At 48.4% G+C, this 21246-nt stretch overlaps 1 long non-coding RNA gene across 1 annotated transcript in view; it reads left to right on the top strand.

Moving 5' to 3' along the window:
• Positions 1-21246, top strand: part of LOC113837465 — a 193612-nt gene that overhangs the window by 37139 nt on the left and 135227 nt on the right. Inside the window, exon 5 of the long non-coding RNA XR_003488041.2 lies at positions 15624-15812. This is a non-coding gene — a long non-coding RNA (uncharacterized LOC113837465). The remainder of the gene's footprint in view (positions 1-15623; positions 15813-21246) is intronic.

Here is a 21246-nt window from a genome sequence, read left to right as displayed (position 1 = left end):
GACAAAGCCTGGGCTCTGGCATCCCTGGCAAGTTAGATTCTGCCACTGGTCTTTAGTAGACAAAGTAAAGAGACACATGTTGCTAAGAGATCAAATTTACTTAGTGTGGCCACATTGGGTATAAAATGTATAGCAACTACAGCCACTTGGTACAATAGCTCTCAACTGAGTGTTCAATGGGGTTGCTTTTGCCCTACTTTAAAGTGGACATCTCTAAGGGCGTCAGGAAGCTCAGTAGTTTTAACACTCTGTAGAAGTAGCTTTCAGTGTTTGAAGATGGGGTAAATATTGGCCACTATTTTACTGTATCTGATAGAGTTGCTATCCCGTTACTGTTATGATAGTAACTAACACGCATGGCATTCATCTGATCACTATTTAGTAGCTCAGCCAGTCTTCACAACTGTTAGACATTATCGGCACTTTATGAATGAAGAGCTTAGGGCAAAGGCATGCTAAAGGGTGTTACGGTTTCAATTTATAATGGTTCCCTAGAAGCTCCCAAAGTGAAGGCGTCGACCCAATGCAGTGATATTCAGAGATGGGGTGGTTGCTGTACAATCAAGGCTCTAGCTTCTCAATAGAGTAGCCTATTGATTCATTCACAGCTTAATTGCATTGCAAGGTGGTAGAAAATTTAGGAAGTGAGGTCTAGTTGGAGGAGGCGGTGCTCTCAGAGGTTGCATTTGGTTCCTAGTGCCTTATTCCCTGTCTTCCTTCCTCTCTCCCTCTCACTGTGTCCTGACTATGTGGTCAGCACCTTCCTTGCCATGTTCCTCCGTCAAGACATTAGGTCCTTTTTTGTCACCAACTGTGGAAAGCCGACACAATGTGGTTTCCCGAACGAAGGCTGCACAAGTTAAGTAATGGAGCCCAAGTTCAAACCCAGGCTCCTTTGCTCTGGAACCTACAACCATGTTTCAATGAGCTGTATTTCCCAGTCTCTGTCACCATTTTAGTTCATTCATCCAAAGTAAGGGAAGCTGGTGACTCGCGCTAAGAGCCACCATCAGGGCAGCTTATTTTAGAAACTGTAACTTCCCACATGTCCACAGGGCTTCGAAAGACTTCATTCACACCCGGGATAGAGTCGAATGAATAGGAGATCAAGCTTGACCGTGTCTCGTGGATTTGTCAAGTGAAATGATGCAACCCAGGAATTCTCACTAAATCCCACCGAACACCTCCAACTCGCTACCTCAGTACACCACCACCACCTTCCACGGGATGCTCTAACCTCCCATCCGATCCCTGCTCCCTGGTCTTCTACCTCAGCACCAGAGGACAGCAGCAGAGTCCACCTTGAGATCCTCCCCACAGGCCTGAATGCAAATTAGGATGATCCCCATGGCACTTTTAAATTTTGTCTGTGGGCTATTCTGTTTGTGAGTTTTGTTTTTTTTTTTATCATCCTCTGCAACAGTGTGGTCCATTTTCTTTCTATTTTGCCAAGCTGAGGAGACGTGGAGTCGGGAGGGGAAAACATCTTTCCATATTACACCCTCAGGAGTCTTGCCAGAAGCCTGTCCTGAGGCTGCTGGACCGAGGCCCAACCCTCTTCTCAGAAGCCACGTCCACAGTGAGCATCTGTGCATGGCCCCAGCAATCCCGGACACAGAGTGACAGGCTATCCCGACCCTGGGCCGCGCTTTGAGAGCACATCATGTCCTTGGCCCTGACACCCCTTCTGCTGGGAAGCAGCCTATTTCCCATCCCCTAGCTCCCCTCCACCCCCCACAGGGTCAATTTTAATAATTACACAGGAAGTTCCTCTTCCTTAAGAGAAGATGGCAGTGGCAGTTTTCAGCTGGGTGTTGACTTTTTTTTTTTTTCCTTCGAATCCTCAAGAGTTATGACATGAAGGGGACGAATCACATGTCTGAGGTAGTGTGCACTGGAACACCACAGTAGGCAATGCTGAAGATCAAATATAGGCCTGGGCTTCACAATGACCTCTGGGCAAGTCCCTTGACCTCGAAACTGAGGCTGCTTCAGTTCCATGTCCGCAGAGCTTGGTGGGGAATTTGGGAAAGAGACACTAAACAGGAGGGCACCTCCCTTGGAGAGTGACTTGGTAGAAAGGGCTGAAGAAACCTGAGTGAGGGGAAAGGAGAAAGCGAAAGCTCTTGGGACTAAGCTGTACCTATTGGAAAGGCTGCAGAGCCCACAGCTTTGCCCAAGACATTGGTTAAAGACCGAGTCCACTGATTTTTAAGGGCACAGCAGTGCAAACTCCAGTCTCCCATAGCAAATAACAGCACCCCGTGCAGATTTAATGCTTCCCCTACCTGAGCCACGGCTTACACACTCTGCATCTGGGCCCCACAACTTTCTCGTGCTCATTCTCATTCTACATTTCTCACCTGAAAAGCACTCCACAAATATCTCTCCCTTCTCCCAAAATTATTGTAAAGTTCAGGGGAGGATATGTGCGCGCAGAGGGTGAAGCAGTGTTCGGTGTAAAGTGTGCACAAGACAGTTCCTGTCACTAATGACTTTTTGTTTCCTCCGGTGTGTGTGTGTGTGTGTGTGTATGTGTAAGTACGCATGTGCATGCAAGCGTGTGGGCGTGCTTACACACAAGTGTGTGGGTGTGCGAGAGAGAGAGAGAGAGAGAGAGAGACAGAGAGAGAGACAGAGAGACAGAGACAGGGAGGGAGGGAGGGTGTGCAGGGGGAGGTGTGCGTGTGTGTGTGTGTGTGTGTGTGTGTGTGTGTATAAGTATGCATGTGCATGCAAGCGTGTGGGCGTGTGCGTGCGCCTGAGAGAGAGAGGGAGGGTGTGCGTGCTTGTGTGTCTGTGTGGGGGGAGGCGTGCGTGTGTTTGTGTGTGTGTGTGTGTGTGTGTGTGTGTGTGTGTGTGTGTGTTTCCCCAAGGGGAACAGGACCCACTCCATCTTCGTGGGGCATAGAGTGGTTTGACTGTTGCATTCCTTCCTCCCTCTTGGGTTCCCAATGTGACCTGAGAAACACCTGTATTGGAGTCACCCGGGGGACTTATTGACATGTCATTTGTTGAGCACTGGCCCAGAACCTCTGACTCAGAGGCTGGGTATCAGCTCCGATTCCTGCCTTGGCCCCTTCTTTCTCAGCTTTGCTTGGCAGCACTGCAGACTGTGTGAAGTGTTTGCTACGTGCTGTGCTGTCTCCATCCCCCGGAAAGCGAGGGCATTTGGGGGCGGGAGGCGGGTGAAAATGGATCAATTAGCATGAGTCTTTGCTTGAACTTTACCCTGGGTTTATGGAGCTTGGAGACACAGGGAAGGTTGAATTCCTCACTGTAGAACTGCTTAATTCATCCTCACTCTCATGTAGTGCTATTGGCTCATTCCAGTTACGTAGCTCAGCGATATTTGCTTCCAGTCTGGGTAGGCGACCAGAGCTGTTGATGGCAAGATTTGTGTTAGCTCTCAATCCAAGCCAGGTGAGTACATCCCTAGCTACTCAAAACCCAGGCCATCCAAAACACCAGTTCCCTAGTGAAGTCCAAGTTTGGCATCAAGTTCATGCCGCCGGCGTTCCTCTCCTTGGTTACCCTGCTGCAATGGCGGCAAGCATGGGACGTACTCCATACAGATCAAATAGCGGAGTTGAAGACTGGAGGAGAGGCTTAACTCAACCCTAAGTCATATCCTTAGTACACACAGGTCTTGGGGTTTAATCCCTAGCACCCAAACCAACAGCAATGACTAAAACAGAAGAGTAGAAGCAACAGCAGCAACAAAACCCCCAGCAAACGAAAGTCATCCAAAGGAAACAAAAATAAATCTAAGTTCAAATCCCAAATAGGATGTTTAGTTCTGTTACTTTTTTTTTTTTCTGGTAGTTTTATGCTTTTTTCTTTGTACACCTTCGGAGCGGCGTGGTCAGCTGGATGCAGCGGGTGCAGATTGCATCCATCCCAACGCTACCATCCCTGTTATCTTCTGCAGGTCCCACTCACAGGACTGAACTTTACTCACTGAGCTGTTGGTGGAAAGTTGCCAGATGAGCTCTGATAAACGAACCTCCTTTTCCACTGCTGAACCTCTGCCGTCACCAAAAAACGGGCGGTACCAGAGATAACCCTTCAGATGCTAAAAGTGTGATTAATGCAGTAAAATATTAATCAGGGGAGTCTACCGTAAGTGACAGCAGGCTAGACCAATCAATCACCAGCCAATTTGCAGACCTCCATGCGAGCCTAGTGAAAGTCCATCCAAGCTGTCTGCCTGACTGTGTTGATGCACAGGCACCAACCTAGTGTTTATGCCATGGAGATCTGGTCGTTAGCATGGTTTCAGTGATCTATACAATGGGGATATCAGTGGCATCTCTTGAATTCTACCAGGACAGGAGCTGAATAGTACCACATGTATTGCCTGGTCCACTAAACCCTTACTTAGCAACTGGGCAGTCCTGTAAGCGAGGGGTAGTTAGAGACACCCAGCCACTACGTTCAGGGTGTCTCTAACCTCCATTCCATCAACTCTCCACCCACTTGCAAGCCCACAGTGGTAGAGATGTCATGTGCTGGACAGAGATCATGAAAATTAGCAAGGGGGAGGGGTATTGAGAAGCTAGGCCCTCTTCTGGTGTTTGAAGGGTTCCTAAGTCTTGTGCGATCCACTGATTCGTTGGGTCCTCATATGAAGGCACTTATTATATTGCTCAGAGTTACAAAGGCTGAAGCAAGCATCGGTTTGCGAATGCAGCGTGGAGCTACAGAGGTACTTGGGGCACCCTCTCTTTACCAGCTCATCTTATCTTTTCTCATTTGACCCAGCACGGAGGAATTGCTCTCCTTGAAAAAGAAAACACATCAGCTCAGAGACGTAAAGTGGGTGATCAGACCGGATAGCTAAGAAAGTAGCAACATGCCAGGCAGTGGTGGCACACTCTTTAATCCCAGCACTCGGGAGGCAGAGGCAGGTAGATCTCTGTGAGTTCGAGGCCAGCCTGGTCTACAGAGCGAGTTCCGGGACTTCCAAAGCTACACAGAGAAACCCTGTCTCAAAAAAACCAATCCCCCCACACCCCCCTCCAAAAGTAGCAACATAAACAGGCTTTATGCAGAAAGAAATTCACCCGGTGGATAGATGTGACTGCTACATATGACCAGGTTACCTATGACAGCTTGTGGGATTGCCCAGACCTCACTGAAATGCCTGGGTAATGCATTGTGAGTTTGTAGAGCTTCATGCAAGCACTAGAAAAACATGCTATTCCACACCTGATGCACTGGGTGCTCTCATCTCAGGGAAGGCAAGCAAAACTGGAAAGTGTGTATGTGCCAGGATTCGGGGCAAGAGCTGCTTCAAGGGCGATGTGCCCAGCCCACCCTCAAAAGTGCTGAAGAGAAAAGCCCTCGTTTCAGTCACCTGCTGCTGACTTCTTCCTCCGAGTGGGATGGGGACAGCGCCAAGGACATTCTCAGGCTTCCGTTCTTGCTGGCACACTAGCCAGGAAGAAGCCCTGACTGGCTGGCTGCCTTGGGCATCTGCCACCATCGTGTGTTTGTTTGGCGGGCCATGGGAAGGATGCAGTGTGCTTCTGTTAGGCCTTGGGCATTCCAGACCTCTGGGACCAGCTACTGGGGACAGGCACACTCAAGACCTAGCTCTTACCTCTGTGTGTCTCCTTCTCCCAGCTTCCTGTTAGACAGACGATAATCCTACCACCTACCTACTCATGGAACTGGAGGAGGAAACAGGAGGCATGCTGATGTCTACAGAACAGACACTGTACTTTTCAATCCTAGTGACAGCATTCCCCCCAGCCCCACCCAGGGCACACTCAGCAGGATCTCACACCATTCACTTGGGACAAATCGGAAGGACTTACTGGAAAGCTGGGCCTGGTGGCACACACTTGTCACTCCAGTATCCAGGGAAGTTGAGGTGAGGAGACCAAGGTTCAAAGCTAACCTAGGGAACATGATGAAATCCTGTCTTCAAAACAATATTAGATCTTGGAATTCAGCTTAGGGTCTCTGCTATGGCTTTGCCTACTTTTGCATAGACATTACAAGTTTTTTTTTTAATCTGTCTCAAGCTGGCCTCTACTTCCTAATTGACCCTTGACTTCACTTTCTAAGTGCTGCAATTATGGGTGTATGCCACCACACTTAGTCTTCTATGGGATTCCCAGGTGGCTTTGTTTTTGTTTAGCTTTGTTTTATTATTATTTTTTTTAATGTGGCACAGGGGATCAAACCAAGGGCTTCAGACCTGAAGGCGAGCACTCTGCTACTCCCTAGCCCCATGAGTGATCGAAACACACCCAGAGTCTCAATGAAAAGCCCTTCGTGTTTGAGCCACGAAAGGGACTAGTTCTCCCCTTTGATAAAACAACACAGCAGTCATTTTTATTATCATTATTATTATTTTTTTTTTTTTTTTGGTTTTTCGAGACAGGTTTTCTCTGTGTAGCTTTGGAGCCTATCCTGGCACTCACTCTGGAGACCAGGGTGGCCTCGAACTCACAGAGATCCGCCTGCCTCTGCCTCCCCAGTGCTGGGATTAAAGGCGTGCACCACCAACGCCCTGCTATTGATTTGTTTTTTAAGATGTATTTGACTATATGGAATGTTTTGCATTGCATGTATGTATGTACACTGTGTGATACCCTGTGGCCATGGAGGTCAGTAGAGGCTGGCAGATCCCCTGGAACTGAGTTATACAAGGTAGTGAACCACCACGTAGGACTGAAGCCCAGTCCTCTGCAAAACCAACATGCTCTCTTAAGCCATCTCTTCAGCCCCATAATGGGGAAAAGAGCCACCTCTAAGTACCCTGAATATAGGTTCTAATCCTCTAGTGTCGTCTGTTTCATGTGACTCCGGCTTCTCCCATTGTGACTCTGCAACAGGGACGGCGGCAATCTTCAGGTGGGGGTTAGGACATAGCAGGACCAGTGCTTCACGCTTCATGGTGACTAAGGAGTACTCAACTCCCCGGTACCTGGAAATGCTACCCCTGGGTGCTGGCTGGAAGACTGATGCTAGAGTCTTGCCACCTTATCCTACCTACCAATGAGTGATGTCCTTGACTATCTGACCCTTATACGTGCAAGCTGCTGAGGGTAAAGTCACCTGCAGGGAAGGGAGATGCTTTGCCTAACTCGTGTGTCATAATCCCAGCACTCGGGAGGCAGAGGCAGGCGGATCTCTGTGAGTTCGAGACCAGCCTGGTCTACAAGAGCTAGTTCCAGGACAGCCCTCAAAGCCACAGAGAAACCCTGTCTTGAAAAACAAAAATAAACAAACAAAACAAAACAAAACAAAACAACAAAAAAGGAAAAAGATTCTTCCCTGATTTTATCTGTGATAGACATCCATCTCCACCTACCTGGTTCTGATAGGGATGTCTGAGGGGAGCTAGCCCAGCAGGGCCCAGCTGTTCAGGCTCTTGACTGGGCCCTGGTGCTACTGTGGTGGGTATTGAAGTCACGCAGGATGGAAAAAGACTCGTGTGAGGGAATTTCTGAAATGCATAGACACCGGTCAGACTTCCTTGAATGCCTTGCAAACATATTTGCTCTCAGGCTGAGGGTATAGCTCAATTTAGAGTGATTCATACAATTTAGAGTGATTTCATCCCCAGCACCACATAAAAAACAACAACAAAAAACCACCACCAACAAAAACCAGGTGCCTCTAAACCCAGAATTCAGGAAATGGAGGTAGAAGGATCAGAAGTTCAAGTTCATCCCCTGCTCCATAGTGAGTTCAAAACTACATTGGGTACCCTGAGGCAATACAAATAAAAAACCCAAAAGGTTTGTTCTCTGCTAGCTTCCACCTACCAAGCCTTCTGAGGGCTCAGCTTCCTCTACAGCTGTGACTTGTTCGCATTCTGTCTCTCACCTGTGGACAGAGAACGCCCAGTGCCAATAGCATCTTATACCCCCAGCTCTCACTCTGTGCCTCCTGTTTCCCGCCTTCTCTCCCACCATGGACCTCTGCCAGCTTGGCCCACAGTGGCCTCCTTTTGTTCAGCCATCTCAGTTTCAGGCAGGCTTGTCCAGCGTAGTCTCCCAGCCTGCTCCATTCACCCATTAAAAGCCTTGACAGGCAGCCAACCAAACTGGCCAATCGTGCAAGGTGGGGTACTCGTGCCAGGGCTCTGGTGGCTGTTTCCTGTCTTGGAGGCTTGGTGGCTACCCTGAGGCCCAGTCATACAGGGACAGAAAAGCCCAGATAGTCACCTTGGCTCCCATGGGTATAACTACCATCTGGGGCTGCTGGCTGGGGCTAGTCCATAGTCACTATCTTTTCCCAGGCCTCTGTTTTCTGCTCTTTCCCAGGCCATTGAGTCCACAGCCTGTCCCCACGAAGGATCTCTGGAAACAAGAGCATAATGACCTGAGTAGGTACTGTGGTTGTGAGGAGAATCAGGGTGCTGTGTAGAGGAGAGTGCAGGCTGGGGCTTTCAATTCTAATATCGTATCTCACTCTCCCAGCCTATCACTGGATATACCCACCTCATGCCTCAGTTTCCTCTTCTGTACATGGCTGTGTACCCAGTACATCGACGCCAGTTAAGAGCACAGAAGTACCACGGGCTCGCCCAGGATAAGTGTTCTGCAAACAATGGCTGCGAAGCCAGTGCTAAGCCCATGAAAAAGGTCTCCAAATGCTGCCATGTTTGTAGATGGCAGAAGAGCCCACGGTTTATCCTACTGATACTCAGCCTCTCCAAGAGTAGAAAACCCTTCTATTGAATCCTATTTCCTCCGAGGGAGTTTGTTGAGCCCTTTTACTTATCTACACGGATCTGCCAACAGAAAGTTCTGCCATGGGTTGCCAGGCAGATTTCCTAGAATTCTGACCAGTACCACGTAAAAAAAAAAAAAAAAAAAAAATGCCCTATTAGGGGACAGCTGTGGCCTTGTGGCAAAGAAGGTTCTGTTCTCATATACTATTTGGCAGGTTGAAAAATGACCTGCAAACGCCCTTGGGGAAAGTTGTGGGATGGAATAAATCACTGGTATAAACACACTTGTGTTGTCTGACATTGTGGGTCTGGCTCAAATGTCCACGGAAGCACCTTTGATCACCTAATTTCACTGGGGTCCTCACCCCAGGTCCTTACAGGAGCATGGGTAGCAGTAATGCTCAACCAGTCTTGCCGCCTGCCGGGAAGCCCTCTGGTTACAAGGATGCCGTAATGGGCAGTATGATGACCACTCCCCCAGTGGGGCCTAGAACAACCAAGGAGAGGCTGAGGCAGCCACAGTGCAGTCCCTGCTGGTATTAGGGGCTAAGAAGGGAGACAGCATGGCAACAGACACAAGTGCGGTGATCTCTGAAGTAATTTCCTGTCCGTAGCTAAATCACCCTTTTTTTTTTTTAGCTGTGCACACCTCACTTGCACCCATTCTGTATAGGAAAGATAATAGATTTCTTTTCCCCCCTCAATGTCTTCGGCCAAGATCTTAGAACAGAGAGAGAATGCTGACCCTGATGTGTTGTGCTCAGGTCCTTCAGAGGAGGAGGAGGAGGGGGTGGGGGAGACAGGTGCCTGGAGAGAGGGGATCAGCCCTGCTTGCTGGGAGTCCTGCTGGCGTACCCCGAGCCCCGCTCAGTCATGACACTCTTTCTTCCCTTTGGCCTCTGCCAAATGCATCTCCTCTTTGTTGTGTGTGATTCTTACGGCCACTGGTGTATGATGAAATTGTAGCCACCTCGCAGCAGAGTTTGTGGCGGCTCTAGGGTACTTGCTAAGGTCCCTTCTGCCTCCCTGATCACCTTTCTCTCTGATGTTTCCTTACCTGGCCACTAAACACCCCCCCCCCCCCAGTGTAGTTCAGAGACTGGTCTGAATTACCACCTACCTGCCTTAGACACGTAACCAATTCAAATGTGTTACCTTGTCTGCCTCACCTGTACAGAATTCCTTACAGTACTCCAGCCGCTGCCATTGTCCTCAGGTTACTGTCCCCCCCACCCCCACCCCACCAAGCCAGGATTATATCTTGAGGATGCTGCACACCTTCCCGTTAGGTAGGCTTCCGGAAATGGCCTGTCTGGGTGAGTTAAGATAGACAGATGTGGGGGAGGGGGGGACACAGGCACATGATAGCCCAAAAGAGGAGAGGGGACAGGTTAAGGAGTTTGGTCCTGACCTCAATGAGAAGAGGTCTTGGATGCTGTTACGCAGGCTGATACATTGCAAGTGGACTACAAGCTGCCAGGGTGAAGCAGCTGGCCACTCCGCAGGCTATTTCTAGCCCAGGCTACTGTAGTTATGGAGAAAGATACTGGGTGGTGGGAGAAGGCACTAGAAGTCCTAGGTTTCAGAATGAATCCTCAATGTGCAATCTGCTGGCAGTTCAGATGTAAAATATGAGGGAAAAATTCTTCATGGAATCAGAAAAGGGAGTGGGGTGTTTATTTTGTGTTTCAAGGAAGGGGTAGTCTTTTTTTTATTTTTTATTTTTTTATTTTTATTTTTTTTTGTCTGTGACTAGTGAGAAGGCCCTTTGTAGAGAGGAATTAACATCATATTTGTACTTGGTATATGAAGGTGAGCTTCATATCAGTGCAGCCGGTGGAGGGTACCAAGACCTTAGATCAAATCCCAGTTTAGGTGTCACGGAGAAACTGTGTGTTTTGTTTTTGTTTTGTTTTTATTTTTTGAGGCAGGGTTTCTCTGTAGCTTTGGAGCCTGTCCTGGCACTTGCTCTGGCTGGTCTCGAACTCACAGAGATCCACCTGCCTCTGCCTCCTGAGTGCTGGGATTAAAGGCGTGTACCACCAACACCTGGCTCTTTTTTGATTTTTGACTCACACATGAGTACAATGTGCTTTGATTAAATCTACCCATCCCTTGTCCCCCTACCTGTCCCCCTTCAGAATTCATACCCTCTTCTACTAATACCACTATTGCTAATGATGAGCGCTGCACACGCACGTGGGTGTAAGACCCATCATCAGGGTAGGAGCAGCCTAGCAAGGGGCTTATCCCTGAAGAAAACTGGCCTTTCCTTCTGAGGCAGCAGTTGACTGCCCTTAGCTTTCAGCTTAGGTTGGGGCCTTGTGAGCTCTTCCCCAATCCATGCTGGGTTGTTGACTGGGGTGGTTCTGTGCATGTCTTACACAGGCAGCCATAGGTGTTGAGCGCCCATGGCTGCAGCATCCCTGCCATGTCCAGAAGATACTGTTTTGCAGCAGTCTTCCTGGTCCTCTGGCTCTCACAGCCTTTCCACCTCCCCCTCCCCTGTCTGTGGTGTTCCCTGAACCCTGAGTGCAGGGTTTGAGTCACTTAGTCTGTGCACTGTGACCTGTTGTGGATCTCTGTAATAACTGCCTTCTACTGCAAAAAGCAGCTTTCTTGATGAGGGCTGAGAGCTGCCCTAGTCTATGACTCTGTAGGAGCCCGTTTGGATGCTGTGTCAGATTAGCAGAACTGAGGGAGAGGGTTCGCCTCTAGGCTCTATGACCACTCCAGTCATGGGTTCTTCGTTAAGCATAGCAACACCAGGCACGAGTTCTACTGCGTGGGTCTTAAGTCCGACGAGAGGGTTGTTTGCGCTCATCGCTGAGATGAACATGCCACCATTGGGTACATCTTCCTGGACCAGTGGTTATTGAAATGCACAGGATATACAGCCAGGTTGGTCTGTTGCTAGCTTTCCTCTCCTGGCAGCCTGCCTAGCGCCCTCCAGCAGGGAACTAACCAGCAGGGAGGAGGCTGCCAGGTCCATACACGCTCCATTTCTACAAGTCCTTGACTAAAGTGTGTGGTGTCTTTGGCAATAGTGTCTACACTATCTACTGTAGCAATACAATAGACTATATTATCTGGGAGGTCCCTTGGACCCCCCTTAATGGTTGTTGTTCTGAGGAAAGGCTGACCTCAAACTCCTAATCCTCTTGTCTCCCTGGAGTGCTGTGATTAAAGGCATGCATCACCTCCCTGGGCTAAGGTGTTTCTTCAATGAGGTTAACCTTTAAATCAATACAGACTAAATAAAGCATGTTACTCTCCATGACGTGGATGGACCTTCTTCCAGTCAGCTATGGGCTTTAAGAGAACAGACTAAGGTTTTCTGACTTAGTGGGAGTTCTGACTGCATGCTGCCTGCAATCTTACCTCTTCCATTGGTCTCTGCTTGCTGGCCTGCCCTGCAGATTCTGGACTTGGGAGCCCCATGATTCAGTGAACAAACACCTCCCTCCCTCCCTTTCTCCTCCTCCTGACTCTGTCTCTTACATAAATACACCCTCTGGGAATTATTAAAGCCATGAAACAAAGGGATCGACTTGAATTCCTGAAATGTGTACAGAAATGAATATATTTCCGTTTGTACATAGAACTCCGCCCCCCCCCAAATTAAATCCTTCAGGCTGGGTGTGATCACCCTGCAGGCAAGAAACCAGCTATCTTCCTGGTTCTTCCTGTGTGTATGCTTCCCCTACTCACCACCCCGACCCGTGTGTGTGTGTCTGTGTGTATCTGTGTGTGTATCTGTGTGTGTCTGTGTGTGTGTGTGTGTGTGTGTGTGTGTGTGTGTGTGTGTGCTCGTGTGTATCTGTGTGTGTGTCTCTCTCTGTGTGTATCTGTGTGTTTGTGCACGTGTATATCTGTGTGTGTCTGTGTGTGTGTATCTGTGTGTGTCTGTGTATGTGTGTGTGCTCGTGTGTATCTGTGTGTGTCTCTCTGTGTCTGTGTGTGTGTGTGTGTCTGTGTGTGTGTATCTGTGTGTGTCTGTGTGTGTGTGTGTGCTCGTGTGTATCTGTGTGTGTCTCTCTCTCTGTGTCTCTCTCTGTGTGTGTCTGTGTGTGTGTGCACGTGTGTATCTGTGTGTGTCTGTGTGTGTGTATCTGTGTGTGTGTCTGTGTATGTGTGTGTGCTCGTGTGTATCTGTGTGTGTCTCTCTCTCTGTGTCTGTGTGTGTGTACTTGTGTGTGTCTGTGTGTGTCTGTGTGTGTGTCTGTGTGTCTCTCTCTCTGTGTCTCTGTGTGTGTTTGTCTGTATGTTTGTCTGTGTGTGTGTGTGTGTGCGTGTGCGTGTGTGTGCGTGTGTGTGTGTGTGTGTGTGTGTGTGTGTGTGTCTGTGTGTGTGCGCACACACACATGGTATTTGCTGATCACTTACCATGGCCCAGGCACACCCTTGCCCATTACTCAATGCTGCCTTTTCTAACAGCCAGGGCTATTTATCTTCTTTCGTTCTTTTCTGGCACTTTGGGATGTGATCCCAGCAGGGTTTCCTATTTGTTGGATGCTCTGTGGTCTCCTCATCGAAGTCCCTCAGGGTCCTGGGCAGCAGCAAAACACCCTGTCCCCTGTGTCAGACACTGATTGCTCCAGCGTCTTCTTTCCAGGCCAATGCCAGTTCCTTCACCCCGAAGCCTCCCGAAGCCACTTAGAGTCTCTTCGTACGGAGCCATCCCATTTATTACACACGTGCAGCTTCCTTACTGGCAAGTGTTGGTAAAAATAGCCCTGCAGCCCCGAGGGACAGGGTCATCTGAACTTAGTGACTCTGAAAACATTTGGTGTGAATGATGGAAAGCGCAGCCGCAGTGGTGGATTCTCCTCACCCTCTTTGTTCCTTGTTTGCTTCCTGAAGCACAATGCTTAACCCCTGTTTTCCAAGAACCAACCGAGTAGGTGGATTGCTGGGGGACAATTTTTTTTTTTTTAAGAGACGTATTGTTCTTCTGCATGTGGAAACCATGAAGCTAAGAATAACATTGAGCAAGAGTCATCCTGATGACCAGGCCCTGCTAATTGTGGATGTGGTGTTGCAATGTGTTTGGGGCCTTTATACGCTGCAAGTTGAGCAGTCCTATCTGAAATGCTTGGGGCCACATGTGCTTCTTTTCAGGTTTCTTCTTTCATAGCTGCGGGTCCGTAGAAATATCTTAGAACTGGGGTCCAGGCTTTTGTCACGTTTCACATATTCCCGACATACATGGCCTGAGGTGATTTTAGGCAACATTTCTAGTGATCGGTGCGGGGAGGTGAAGTTTATGGTGTGGGTTTTCCCATTTGGGCCGTCATGTTGGCCCTTAATGCATTTTGGATTTCGGAACATTTTAGGTTTGGGGTTTAGGGGTTGGGAATGCCGGGCCTTTATTGAGTGTACCACTTCTCATCGAACTGTACTTTGCTCTGGGCCCAGGATAACCAACCCTTAAGGCTCTGCTCTAGTCAAGGTTACATGGACCTTCATGGACCTTTGTTGTTTAGAATGGGGAGGAACAGCAGCTCAACAGTCTCTGGAGTGACCCAGGCAGGCTGCTAACCTGTCTCAGCAGGAGGCATTTGGCCAGGCCTGTCCTAGGACTGTGGGTGTTAGCAGAGGTCTGTCTTTTTCAGAGGAGCCTGGCCCTTCCTCTGCAGTTTACCCTCTCTTGGTTTGTGAAATAATTTTTGGATTTTGTCATGCCACAACATGTCCTGTGGGTGAATCCTACATTTAAATGGCCAGTGCCCTGTGACCTTCATTGTGACTCTGGAGTTCATAGGTTTGTCCTTCACAGGTCACCAGCAGCTAGAGCTAGGAAGGCGGGAAAGCTGCTTTGACTCATAAGCGTTTGAAAGCAGAACAAGTCTTTTCAAGGAAGCAAGTATAGCAGAGTCAGCTAGGAAGCCTCTTCACAAGATTCCTAGAGACCTAGAACGAGGGCATGGCTTGCCTTCCTGAGTAGGAAGACCTAGGCTTGAGAAGGGGCTCACAGGTCATTTCCTATGGACTGGTCCCCAAGTCCACCCCAGTGATGCTAGCGGCTCCCAAGACTCTACAGCACTCCCAGCTGGAAGGAGCAGGTGTTTTACCCTGCTCACTTTTCCTGTCAGTCATGATTCTTGGAGGTATGTGTGTGTGTGTGTGTGTGTGTGTGTGTGTGTGTGTACATTTGTCTCATTCTTTTTCGTTTACTGTATGGTGCTCTATAGTGCTTCTTTCTAGATCCTATCAATGCCTATTCTTTTTGATCATTTCCCCTTTTATTTCTACTTCTGCCTTTAGGCAGGCAGGAATAGAAACAGATTTCTGTTTCTCAGAGGGTAAACTCTTCAACTCCCCTTGTGCGCTCCCTACCTGCTAACCTTGCATCCATCCATCCATCTACCCATCTGTCATCCATCTACGAAGACCGCTGCCCATAGAGGCGCTGGCATCCGGATCCAAGTCCTAAGGGTATGTCTCCACGTTCTATGTCGAAGGAGACAAAGGGAAGCCCCAGAAAGGATTCCTTGACACTGGCTCCTTCTGCGGCCTGTGTGGAGTGTAGGAGAGCCGCTAAGGCAGGCGATCAAAGGGACAGTGGCCCACGGGTCCCTCTTCTGCCTCACGGGCTGTTCAACTCTCCCTCCTGTGGCATCCCGTTGCTAGTTTGTACCTTGCTCAGAAAGCAGGAGGGTGTCTTCTGGTATGAGGCTGGTAAGATGGGTGAGGGGACCCTCAAGCGCCTGCCTGTGTGTGTGTGTGTGTGGGGGGGGGTGTCTTTTTTTCTTGGCCTGAGGGAGAGCCGAATTTTAACAATGTTGCAAATTTAAAGCCTTGGGAGAGGACTGGAGACTTCCCGCTATTCTCTGCAGAGAAAACCAAGCAGAAATGAACCACACAGGAGTCGCTTCTTCCAGATAACTAGAGAAGAGGTTGGCATGTTCTTTTATTGTTCCCACAGGGGTAAAGCATTTTGCGGTGCCCATGCTTACATCTCCTTCCGGCCTGCCCACGCTTTACTTCTTACCGAGTGTGTTTATGATCACCGTGAGATCTACAGAGTGTGTGCCGAACACTGAGCTCATTGAGTTTGGCCTGCCGTATCTGACAGCCCGCTGGGCTTTGAACCTGGTGAGCAGCCACTGCACCGGTGAGTCAGGAAAGCTCTGGCCCCCTTTGGTTTGAGGTGGGGGATGTATTTAAGTCTTCCTTCCAGGGACATTAATGAAGGAAAATGAACTATGCCTGGCAAAACAACTTCTCCCTTAAACAGTGCCTGGCACATGGGAAGTGGTTAGCAAAGTGATTTGTTAGCATGTGTCTGAGCTTAAGCAACATCTTCCTATGAAGGCCTTCCCAAAGGTTTTATTAGTTTTTTTTTTTTTTCATTTGTTTGTTTGTTTGTTTTTGGCTTGATTCTCTTGACTTGTAAATTTCTGCTGAATTAATGAAGGGCTGTGTAATCTGTTTTGGAGATGACCCCCAGGCTCAGGCTCGGGAACAGAGAAGGCAAAGTAACTGACCCAGCTCCTGGCAGGCAAGGTAATCTAAATCATTAATAGGTCACTGTTGGAAGGAAAACAAGCAAAACTGAGGACCTTGGCTCAGCACGGGACCCGGCGAATGTAGCACGTAAACTCTTGTGGTCCTCAGACATGCCCGTGTCCCTCGCCTGCCTCTCAACTCTGTGTCAGTGTTATCAATATGGAATGCCCATTCTAACAGTGATGGGGCCACAAGGCTTTGAGATGGCAAGTAGGAAATACCAAGCGTGGTGTGTTTGCAACTGGGTTTGTTATTCTCATTGTACTCTGGCACACTGCTCTGTGCTAACAAGTCCTCTTATTAGCCATTCTTATCTTTGTGCTTCCTGAGGGTGGGGACTGAGAGTCCCATTCATAGCCACATCCCCACCTTCTAACGCAATTCTTGGTATGTGCTTGCTTGATACACAACTTTTAAAAGTGCATGAATGGATGGCATAAATGAAACAACAGACAGGCTTGGGCTGGTGTGTTGGGGCCACCCTAGTCAGTTATCTGGGGTTGGGTTTCCGGGGGGTTTTATCCCCTCTTGTCAGATTCAGGTCCAGGACAACGGTTCAGGTTCTATTGTTCCCAGATAGCGCACCCTATCTGAATGTCCCTATGGGCAGCCCTCAGTCACACCCTGTGCTCGTGTCCTATCACTGGCCCCACCTGGACCCCGTGTGGTGGGCCTGGGGACAGCTTTCATGTGGCCGGCATGACTGCTCCTTAATCTCTCCCCCCTGTGTGAAAATTCATGGAAGACAGCATTTGGTTCTCCTTCACTTTCTGCACTTCCTGGAGGCCCAGACAGTAGCTTAAATAAGTCTTTGGGGCAGCCTTCAAACTTCCAGCTTGACCTCAAATAGGGACCTTGCCTGAAGGCCTCATTCGTATTCCCCTTTGCCACTGGGTAAGTAAGCTGAGGCCCCCAAATTGTCTGATATCTAGGTTACGTAACAGGAGTAAAACAATCTGAAATTAGAACCAGCCAATCACCCCTAACCCATGTGACTGCTTTTTTTTCTCATAAGGGACCCCCTATGACACTTAATTTGTTGCTGTTTTCTGCCTCTAATTACTTCCAAATGGACAAAAGAGAGATGTCACAAAAGAGATGGTCCAGGGTTTGGGGGTGGGGGGTATCTGTTAGTATCATGTGTCCTCCAGGCTATCTGAAGGATGTCTTGGGTGTGGGCACCCCAAGGAACTGAAGTACCTCCTGGAGATTACCCAGCTCAATGCCGGGTAACTTCCTTCTTCAGTTTTCATAGTTGTAGTTGTTAAATTGGGGCACTTTTCTAAAATGGGACGCTCTATAACTTCTTAAAAGAATAAGCTGAGAAAGATATGTATATGAGTTTATACATATATTAATTCAATGTAGACTTAGAAGATGGACATATGTAATATGTATGTAGCATGTAATTTGTGTGTAATAGGTATGATTTTTATCTGTCCATTAAAACTGTTCAATTATAGTTACTAATCGGGGTAATGAAGTGATGGGGAACATTGTTCTAGCAGAGAACAACACCATCCTTTAGCAATGTTGACCTTTCTTTTTAAAGCAGGGTATCGAATAACACAGTGTTGAACTTTCTTAACAGCTGCTCATTAACAAACAAGCAGCCATGGCCCCCATATCAGCTGTGGAATCTACTGCAGACCTAAGTCCCCTTGGCATGGTCTGTTATCTCTGCCTCTTTGCTGACCTGTCAGTCACTCCTAGCTCACCAATCATGTCATGAAGTCTAATCCAGCATTGCTTACAGATACAGTGGTATTACCAGGACCAAGCCGGAGCAGACACACCATAGACTTAATGAATGAACCCACAGAGAAGAGAGGATTTCCCCCTACCTTTCACTCCTACATGCATGAAGCCAGTGCCTAAGTCCTTTGTCCCTCTCTGGACCCATCCCTGACTACCCTTCCGCTCCTTGAGGAGTACCCTGCCTCAGCAAGGCTCCTTCATCCTTCCTGGGCTGCAGAGATACCAGGAGCAAGGAATGAGTTGAAATGGACCTTTGAGACTGAAGTGTAGAGCTGCCATTGCCAGTTAAGTCAGGCACGTCTGACTTAATTGATTAATTTAGCCATTGGAGCAGAGCCAGCTCAGAAGCCCGGATTAACCTCACATCTGACAGTATGCTGGTGAGTCAGAACTGTTGGGGTTTTTGAGCCTGCGCTCTGCTATGGCTGCTGGGTGACCTTGGCCATGTTACATACCCTTGTTGAATCTCAATTTCCTCATCTGTGAGAAGAGACTTACGATGCATCTTTGGAGGTCCCAGAGAGGAGAAGCTATGCTCACACTAGTGCAGGTGCCCCTTCGGAGACGGAGGGAGTGCTTATTGTGTGTGGTGCTGAGGAGGTTCCTGTCTTTCTCAGGGAGGCATCCCAAGGCCAGATCAGAAGAGGGTATAATTTGCCTCTTCTTCTGTTCAATGCTCTTCTCAGACCGCCCAGGGTTTGCAGCTTAAGCAAATAAATTCTCCTGTTCCAGCAGGCCCTGTGTTCTGGAGCTGGCCATATGTCGGAGGAGATAGAGATTGTTATCTGGTAGAGTAATATTACCCAGCAAGGGATGACATTTCTTATCAGAGGCTCTGAGGAGTCAGAGATAGGCGCTTTGCTTTTCACTGGCTGCCAGACCTCTATGTGCTGGGCTAGCAGGGAGAGTGGGAAGGCCTTGCCGCCCAGGGGTGGACAGCCAGTGCTGTTGCAGGCATCAGCTGGTCTCCATCTTGTAACAACAACCGGGCCTGATAGGCCGCCTTGTCAGAAGCTGGGCCTTTAGAGTCTTTTGCATTTTTGAATGCACTGATAGCCACCAGGCAGAATGAGGAAGGAGAATAGGAGTGTGTGAGGTGGTGCTGGCCAATTTTGGGTGGAGACAGAGCCATGGCCTTTGGGGGACCTCCCCTTCTAGGAATAAGCAGGCAATCCCCTGATGCGTGGACCACGCCTGGGTTTCTGGGTTATGGGTCGGTAGGGTTGGGGAGCTCAGATCCTTGTGCCAACTGAAACCAAGCTGTTGGCATTCCTCGATGGGCTTCCCAAGCCAGCTTCCTAGAACTCGCTGCCTTGAGCTTTGTCCTGGAATGGGAGGGAGCTGTCTGGACACAGTCACAGGGTGGCGGCACCATGGAGTCCCATGCCTTTTGTTTGGGGGGAGGGGGTACTGACAGGATAGGAGGTGGAAATGGAGTTTATTCTTCCTCTGATCTCTGTGGCTCCTTTTCTAATCTGGGCAGCATCTACACAGAAGGCCCTGGCTTTGAAACCCGGCTTTCGTTCCTTGTGATATTTGCCAAGTGGGCCCCTTTCAGCCTCAGTTTCTTTGTCTATAGTACGAGGAGGTAATATCACATCCTTCCACGACTCCATGACTAGTTTTGGGGCCCTGGCTTTCTGAAGGAAAAGACACTATGAGGTCCCCAGAGAGCTGTTCTGAGGAAAATCTCACGGGAGATTGGCTACCATAATGGACACAGTGAACCACAGCATTGGGAGTCTGGCTGCTATTGTAGGCACAAACTCAGGGCTCTTCCCTTCCTGGTTTTTGGGAAGTCTTGTTCTGTCCAGCTCTGCTCTCAAGTAATAATCTTGCTTCATCGAAAGGAAGGAGAAGTGGTTTTCTGTCTTCCGGGACCCCTTCCCATCAGCAGTTCCTGCCTCTGCTTCTTTCCTGGTGGGCCCACATCTCTGTGTCCTCCGGTGGGTGTCTCCTCTCTCTCATGCTTGGGCCTTATCTTGGGGTGTTGAGGGTTTTTTTTTTTTTTAATTTTACTCAGTTATGACAACTCTCACATTTTTCCTCAATGACCAAGGCCAGATACTTAAAGCCCAGGTCTGATCACGCCCCTCCTCAACTGAAATGTAACCAGGAGCTCCCTGTCAGCTTTGGGATCACAAGCACACACCTCTTGATATCATCGTATTTATGGCTCCCATCAGCATCACCCATCCACAAATCCAACCTGGTCACCTTTGATACCCCCAGTGTCAGGTGTCGGTCCTCAAAAGCGTGAAAAGGAATCTTAAACGTTTTCAACTCCCACTTTCTCGCTTTGATCCTGTCGTGTGTGTTTATGCTGACCAAGTCTGTGCGCTCCGGTCTGAATCCACCTTCTTCTCTGTCCGGCTCTGTGGCTGTGAAGGTACTTGTCCCCTGCCTGCCAGCTTTTGGTCACTATTTGAATCGACTTTGAGCCTCTCTGTGTTCTTAGTGATCATCTTTTTTTTTTCTCCTCCTCCTTCTTTTGCGATAGTCTTTCTTACTTCCTCCATTTCAGGAATGCTTGGATTACAGGTTTGAGTCACCAGTGTCTGTCTGAGGTAGCCTTATAGATAGAGTAACTGGATCTTGTTTTTAACCATCCAGCTAGCCTTTATTTGATTGGACAATATAATCTATTTGTATCTAATGTGATCACCGATGGGCCAGGATTTGCTGTTGCAATTTTGTTGTTTTTTTTTTCCGGCTGTTTTGTCCTGTCATTCCTGTTCTTCTCACAGATCCCTCTTTGTGATTTTGTAACATGTCCTTGCATGGTTTTGCTTTTTATTCTCGCTCTCTGAGGATCTAGCCACGGTGGAATTTTTCTTTGTTTTTTTTTTTTCTCCATTTTATCATAAAGTCTGTTTTGAGTTGGTGGCAGATTCAACTGCACGTAGACAAGCCACACTTTTGTTATGGGTGATAATTCTGATCTCTACTATTGTGTATCCATTAGCGAACAATCAAGGCTATAGTTATCTTATATTTTTAGTTTCGCAAACTGGGCCGTTGAGTTGAAAGCGACTTCTATACCACCATTGCCGTGTTTTTCTGAACTTGACCATTTCCTTACTTCTGTTGTGAGTTCTGCATCCGTGTGTCCTTTCATTTAAACTCGAAGGGCTTCCTTTAACACGTTTTTATAGACAAGATTGGTGGTGCTGGAGAGCCCCCTCTTCTTTTGTCTGTCTAGGAGAGCTTTTCTGTGCCCCCGTTTCTGAAAGATAGCTTTCAGGTATTTGATTGGCAGTTGTTCTTTCAGTACTTTGCAT

The sequence above is a fragment of the Cricetulus griseus genome, chromosome 10 (genome assembly GCF_003668045.3).
Source record: "Cricetulus griseus strain 17A/GY chromosome 10, alternate assembly CriGri-PICRH-1.0, whole genome shotgun sequence".
Taxonomy (NCBI): Eukaryota; Metazoa; Chordata; class Mammalia; order Rodentia; family Cricetidae; genus Cricetulus; species Cricetulus griseus.
This window is presented reverse-complemented; position numbering and strand designations above follow the sequence as displayed.